Here is a 6953-nt window from a genome sequence, read left to right as displayed (position 1 = left end):
TCTCTAAAAATCTATTTCTTAATCTTCAAGAATATATTGGATATTCCCTTCATGTTCCTGAGTAGGAAGAATCAATATTGTGAAAATGGATATACTACCAAACACAGTCTACAGATTCAATGTGATCCCTATTAAATTACCAGTGACATTTTTCACTGAATTAGAACAAAAAAATTCACAATTCATATGGAAACACAAAAGACCCAGAATAGCCAAAGGAGTCTTGAGAAAGAAGAATGGAACTGGAAGAATCAATCTTCCTGACTTCAGATTATACTACAAAGCTACAGTCTTCAATACAATATGGTAGTGGCACAAAAAAAGAAATATAGACCAATGGAACAAGATAGAAAGGCCAGGAATAAACTCATACACCTATGAGTACCTTATTTTTAACAAAGGAAGCAAGAATATACAATGCGGCAAAGACAGCCTCTTCAATAAATGGTGCTGGGAAAACTGAACAGCTACATACATGTAAAATAATGAAATTAGAACACTTCCTAACACCATACGCAAAGATAAGCTAAAAATGGATTAAAGACCTAAATGTAAGACCAGAAACTATAAAACTCTTAGAGGAAAACATAGGCAGAACACTCAATGACATAAATCAAACAAAGATCCCTTATGACCCACCTCCTAGAGTAATGGAAATAAAAACAAATGTAAAGAAGTGGGGCCTGATTAAACTTAAAAACTTTTGCACACAAAGGAAACTATCAGCAAGGTGAAAAGACAACCTTCAGAATGGGATAAAACAATAGCAAATGAAACAACTAACAAAGGATTACTTTCCAAAATATACAGCAGCTTATACACTCAATACCAGAAAGGTAAACAACCCAATTAAAAAGTGGAAAAAAGACCTAAACAGACATTTCTCCAAAAAATGCATAGAGATGGCTAACAAGTACATGAAAAGATGCTCAACATCACTCATTATTAGAGAAATGCAAATTATAACTACAATGAGATATTACTTCACATCATCAAAACGTCTACAAACAATAAATGCTGGGGACGGTGCCGGAGACCAACAATGCTTTTGCACTGTTGGTGGGAATGTAAATTGATACAGCCACTATGGAAGATGGTATGGGGATTCCTTAAAAAACCAGGAATAAAACAACTGCATGACTCAGCAATCCCACTCTTAGGTATATACCCTGAGGAAACCAAAATTGAAAAAGACACATGTATCCCATTGTTCATTGCATCACTATTTACAAAGCAACATGGAAGCAACCTAGATGTCCATTGACAGATGAATGGGTAAAGGAGTTGTGGTAAATATACACAATAGAATGTTACTCAGCCATAGAAAGAACACATTTGAGTCAGTTCTAATGAGATGGATGAAGCTAGAACCTATCATACAAAGTGATGTAAGTCAGAAAGAGAAAGATAAAAATCGTATTCTAATGCATATATATATAGAATCTAGAAAAAATGATACTGAAGAATTTATTTACAAGGCAGCAAATTTTGAAAACTCAGCAGTGGCCACAGGACTAGAAAAGGTCCATTTCAATTCCAATCCCAAAGAAAGGCAATGCAAAAGAATGCTCAAACTACCGCACTATTGCACTCATCTCACATGATAGTAAAGTAATCCTCAACATTCTTCAAGCCAGGCTTCAGCAATTCATGAACCGTGAACTTCCTGATGTTCAAGCTGGTTTTAGAAAAGGTAGAGGAATCAGAGATCAAATTGCCAACATCCACTGAATCATCGAAAGAGCAAGAGAGTTCCAGAAAAACATCTATTTCTGCTTTGTTGACTATGCCAAAACCTTTGACTGTGTGGATCACAATAAACTGTGGAAGATTTTGAAAGAGATGGGAATACCAGACCACCTGACCTGCCTCTTGGGAAACCTATATGCAGGTCAGGAAGCAACAGTTAGAGCTGGACATGGAACAACAGACTGGTTCCAAATAGAAAAAGGAGTACGTCAAGGCTGCATATTGTCATCCTGCTTATTTAACTTATATGCAGAGTACATCATGAGAAACACTGAACTGGAAGAAGCACAAGCTGGAATCAAGATTGTCGGGAGAAATATGAATAACCTCAGATATGCAGATGACACCACCCTTATGGCAGAAAGTGAAGAGGAACTAAAAAGCCTCTTGATGAAAGTGAAACTGGAGAGTGAAAAAGTTGGCTTAAAGCTCAACATTCGGAAAACGAAGATCATGGCATCTGGTCCCATCACTTCATGGGAAATAGATGGGGAAACAGTGGAAACAGTGTCAGACTTTATTTTTGGGGGCTCTAAGATCACTGCAGATGGTGATTGCAGCCATGAAATTAAAAGACACTTACTCCTTGGAAGAAGTTATGACCAAACTAGATAGCATATTCAAAAGCAGAGACATTATTTTGCCAACAAGGTCCGTCTAGTAGAGGCTACGGTTTTTCCAGTGGTCATGTGTGGCTGTGAGAGTTGGCCTATGAAGAGAGCTGAGCACCAATGAATTGTTATTTTTGAACTGTGGTGTTGGAGAAGACTCTTGAGAGTCCCTTGGACTGCAAGGAGATCCAACCAGTCCATCCTAAAGGAGATCAGTCCTGGGTGTTCTTTGGAAAGATTGATGCTAAAGCTGAAACTCCAGTACTTTGGCCACCTCATGTGAAGTGTTGACTCAGTGGAAAAGACTCTGATGCTGGGAGGGACTGGGGGCAGGAAGAGAAGGGGACGACAGAGGATGAGATGGCTGGATGGTATCACCGACTCGATGGACGCAAGTTTGGGTGAACTCCAGGTGTTGGTGATGGACAGGGAGGCCTGGCATGCTGCAATTAATGGGGTCGCAAAGAGTTGGACATGACTGAGCGACTGACCTGAACTGAACTGAATGGGGAAACAGACATAGAGATTAGACTTATGGACATGGGGAGAGAGGAGGAGAGGATGAGATGTATGGAAAGATTAACATGGAAATTTACATTACCATATATAAAATAGATAGCCAATGGGAATTTGCTGTGTGGTTCAGGAAACTCAAACAGGGTCTCTGTATCAACCTAGAGGGGTGAGATGGAGAGGGAGAAGGGAGATAGTTTCAAAAGGGAGGGGTTATATGTATCAGTTCAGTTCAGTCACTCAATCGTGTCTGACTCTTTGCGACCCCATGAATTGCAGCACGCCAGGCCTCCCTGTCCATCACCAGCTCCGGGAGTTCACTCAAACTCACGTCCATCGAGTCAGTGATGCCATCCAGACATTTCATCCTCTGTTGTCCCCTTCTCCTCCTGCCCCCAATCCCTCCCAGCATCAGAGTTTTTTCCAATGATTCAACTCTTCACATGAGGGGGCCAAATTACTGGAGTTTCAGCTTTAGCATCATTCCTTCCAAAGAACAACCAGGACTGATCTTTAGAATTTTATTTTGTTATTTTAAAATGCAAGTGAGGAGTTAAAACTAAATATTTATAATATAGATTTTATAAGCCAAATCTTTTTACCTGCCTGTTTATCTTATCTTTTCATCCACTATCCATACATGTACATATATATGCATACATTTATATGCCTTGTGTAAGTATATAACATATTTAGCTATAATTATATCACATGTGTTTACACCCAGTTATAGCTTAGAGCTGCTGATGGGTTTTTTTAAAAAAGGATATGCCCTATAAATTTATTAACAACTCCAAATTGTAGTTGTATTCACATGTCAATTTATCCTGAACACTGTACACCCTTTTTGTATCATTTTTTCTATCCTTTCTTTCTCTTTCCTCTGTATTTGTTCTCTGCATCTTGTAGGATAATGAGAGTAAAATTTCTTCTCTATCATGTGCTTAGCATATTTCTTCCTCTATTCTGAAGCCAGGCATTAAGTGAAAGAATTGTGTGAATTTTAAATGCAGGCACACTTTTTAATCCCCAAAATTTTTTAGCAGTTTTTCAAACAAAAGCAGTTCTAAGTTATCTGATAAATATAGTCGTTTCCACATAGTTATCATAGGAAAAAATATTGTAATTCAAATATTAGCAAATGTCATCAGCTGTATAGGGAAAGAATTTGTAACATCATAGAGATGCTAAAGAAATGTTAAGACATTCAAACTATAAGTACATATAATACTATAATTTTTAAAATAGTATGACATTTTAAATACTTCAAATTAAAAATTTTAAATACTACAAGATAAAGGAAAAAACATGATTTTAACCGAACTGAAACAAATGTCATTAAATTTAAATATATTTAATACATAAGACAGATAGGGGTTCATATCCTATTAATTTGATTTTTAAAACCCTATCAAAATCAGTAGCCTGTATTTTGCTTTATAAGCAAAACCAAAGTCCTTCCCTTTAAATTGGAGCAAAACTGAAGTAACTGCTTTCATTGATATTATTTTAACTTTTCAAGGAATCTAGTTAATTTATTATGACAGTTTAGCAATATAAAGTTATAGATATTTGAATGGAGGTGTGAACTTATTATTTTGAAATAATTTGTCTGTTAAATTCAAGAAAAACAGATAAACAACTAGCTTATTATCCAGTTCTAAAGAAATAGCAGTGATTTTTTTTTATATTAAATCATATTTTCCAGAATTCAAGGCTAATGTTGTTTATTTTTTCATAATTTGCACAAGTCTTTATCCCTTTTAGAACAATGTAATACTTAACATTATTAAATATTTAGTATGTTAGGGATTATGCTAAATATTTCACAAATTATTTCATAAGTACTGTTATCCACATTTTATGTATTAATTATTTTTCAGAAAGTTTAAGAAAATTATGTCACACACATAGTTTTCTATCCATATTACAAGGATTCCAAATATTTTTTTCTTGATTAATTCTCTTTTTCTCATCATGTCCAAATTGATAAGAAAAATTATTTCTACTATAAGTTAAATTTAGAGCCCTCAATGGATTAAATGATAGTAAAACTAAAGATAAATATGGAATTATTCTTAGCTTTGTTAAAATATGACTGGCTTAACAATTCTGCACATTTATCTCAGTTCTATTTCTTAGCATGGGCTTAACCAGGAAACTAAAGCTTTCGAGTTTTAGTTTTGATAATAGTCCAAACCATTTATTCAAGAAATAATAGATTTGGCCTTAATTGTTTTAATCAAATGGATGGTAGTACCCTTGAGGCTAACTCCATCCTTTTGCATAGATCAGTGTGATGTTATAATAAGATGATAATCTGATACTAATCCTCAAAGCTTCTGGCCACTTGTTGCATCCAGGATAGTTCCAAAGCCTTTAATTGCAGAATACAAAGACAATTACTGCTTGGAAGAAAAGAGGAATGAGCTTTATATGCAAGTTGAATTTTGATGGTATTTACTGAATCTGTTATGCAAGGGCATTATTTTTTAACTCCAAAGTTATTCTCCACTTCAGAGCACTCTTTCAGTTGAGTGTAAATTTTCCCTTCTTCTTTCTATTTACTTTTTTCTTTGTAAGTGGTGACACATGTTTGTGTGTGTGTCTGTGGGTATGTGTGTGTGAGAATCACTCAGTTGTGTCCTACTCTTTGCAACCTTATGGACTGTTGCCTGACAGGCTCCTCTGTCCATGAAATTCTTCAGGCAAGAATACTGGAGTGGGTTGCCATTTCTGTCTCCAGGGGCTCTTCCCAAACCAGGGATTGAACCCAAGTCTCCTGCATTGCACGCAAATGCTTTACCATCTGAATTACAGGGAAACCCTAAATTAAAGTTGCTCAGTCATGTCTGACTCTTTGCAACCTCATGGACTATATACAGTCCATGAAATTCTTCAGGTGAAAATACTGGAGTGGATAGCCTATCCCTTCTCCAGGGTATCTTCCCAACCCAGGGATCAAACCCAGGTCTCCCATATTTCAGGTGGATTTTTCACCAGCTGAGCTACAAGGGAAGCCCAAATTTGTTGAAGTTCAGTGAGTGAAAGTTGCTCAGTGGTGTCTCACTCTTAGCAACCACATAGTCTATACAGTCAATGGAATTCTCTAGGCCAGAATACTGGAGTGGATAGCCTTTCCCTTCTCCAGGGGATCTTCCCAACCCAGGAATTGAACCGGGGTCTCCTGCATTGCAGGTGGATTTTTTACCAACTGAGCTATCAGGAAAGCCTTATATTTTCTTAATTCAGAAATTCCTACATTGATAATAGTAGTTCTATTGTAGACCAATAGTGCTAATGTAGATCAATAGTTCTATTGTAGACCAAAGGTCTCTGATGGGTTTTTCTATATACTGCAGAGTAATTCACATACAGTCTTCAAAGTACAGTTGGACCTTGAACAATATGAATATAGACTTTCCCTATAGGGAGAAATCTGCATACAACTTATAGTTAGCTCTCCCTGCACACAGTTTCTCCACAGTTCAGCATCTGCAGATAAAACCAAAGGAGAGTTGAGTTGTGCTGTAATATTTACTATTGAAAAAAATCTATGTATAAGTGGACAAATGAGGATGATTCAAGGGTCAGTTCTATTATGTACTTTGAATTCAGTTCAAGTCACTCTGTGACATGCTGAATAAGGCCTGATATTGAGGAAAATACTGTCATAATACTAATGGCATTGGTATTACATATACTACACAATACATACATGATACATAATACAGTACAGTATAGTACTATATGGTACTGTCAATGGAAGTAATCAATAAACTAATGTAAAATAGAAATATAACAAAGTTTTTCTATGATCCAAGCTGAGGGTTTTACCCTCAGAGAAACAGATTCAAGAATCAGTTGAATTGCGTCCCACTGAACGATGAAATGGGGGAGGCTTATGAAGGAAAATTCTGTAATTTGTCTGTCAAGAATTATAATTGGAGTTGGCAAGAAGCAAGGGTGCTTGTTAAGCAAGGATTGGTTGGATTCTGAAATGGTTGCAGAGTTACAAGGGGAGAAATTGAAACCGTAAGTTTGTTGCTGACAGCTATTAACATATAGTTTTGAGAAAGG

The sequence above is a fragment of the Ovis canadensis genome, chromosome 3, assembly GCF_042477335.2.
Source record: "Ovis canadensis isolate MfBH-ARS-UI-01 breed Bighorn chromosome 3, ARS-UI_OviCan_v2, whole genome shotgun sequence".
NCBI lineage: Eukaryota > Metazoa > Chordata > Mammalia > Artiodactyla > Bovidae > Ovis > Ovis canadensis.
This window is presented reverse-complemented; position numbering follows the sequence as displayed.